Here is a 606-nt window from a genome sequence, read left to right on the forward strand (position 1 = left end):
GTGAGTGTCAAAAAAATCACTCCCATGTTGAAACTGATATAGTAGCAGTCACACTTTTAACGAGCAAGGTGCACATGGTAGCATAGTGTATACAGATATTTTTTTAAAAATATATTTATTTTTTATTTATTTTTAAACATATTTGCAACGAAGTTCCCATACGAGGGTGAGATAGGGTAGATTAGTTAGTGTAATAACCTCTTAGCCCTTGTTCAAGAAAATTACAGCACCCAGTCTTCCATGATGGTTCCCCATCTATGTACTAGTTGGGCCCGACACTGCTTGGCTTCCAAGATCGAACGGAGTTGGGCATCTCCAGTGTGGTATGGCTGTAGCATCGGCGTGGTTTTTTGGAGGTATCACAATAACGGCGTGGTAAAAGAAGTGAATAAGGTTGAAAATAGCAGAAGGTAAGATAAAAGACAAATAGCCTAAATTGGAAGAATAAACGCGGTCAGCTTACTTTTACAGAAAGGGGGCTATTTCATAGCCTTCATTGAAGCCATCTGGATGCATGGTGTTGAGTTCAAATATCCAGAACATTTCACGTTTTGATAAAAGGTTGGATAGGTCACCGCCTCTTTCGCCCAAAGAGACCAGTTCAAT

The 606-nt window shown here is 39.8% G+C and overlaps 1 pseudogene; it reads right to left on the reverse strand.

The window, feature by feature from the left end:
- Window positions 1-218: 218 nt before the first annotated feature.
- On the reverse strand, window positions 219-337 carry LOC134898023 (5S ribosomal RNA; annotated as a pseudogene).
- Window positions 338-606: the final 269 nt, after the last annotated feature.

Source organism: Pseudophryne corroboree, chromosome 3 (assembly GCF_028390025.1).
Source record: "Pseudophryne corroboree isolate aPseCor3 chromosome 3, aPseCor3.hap2, whole genome shotgun sequence".
In the NCBI taxonomy this organism is placed as follows: domain Eukaryota; kingdom Metazoa; phylum Chordata; class Amphibia; order Anura; family Myobatrachidae; genus Pseudophryne; species Pseudophryne corroboree.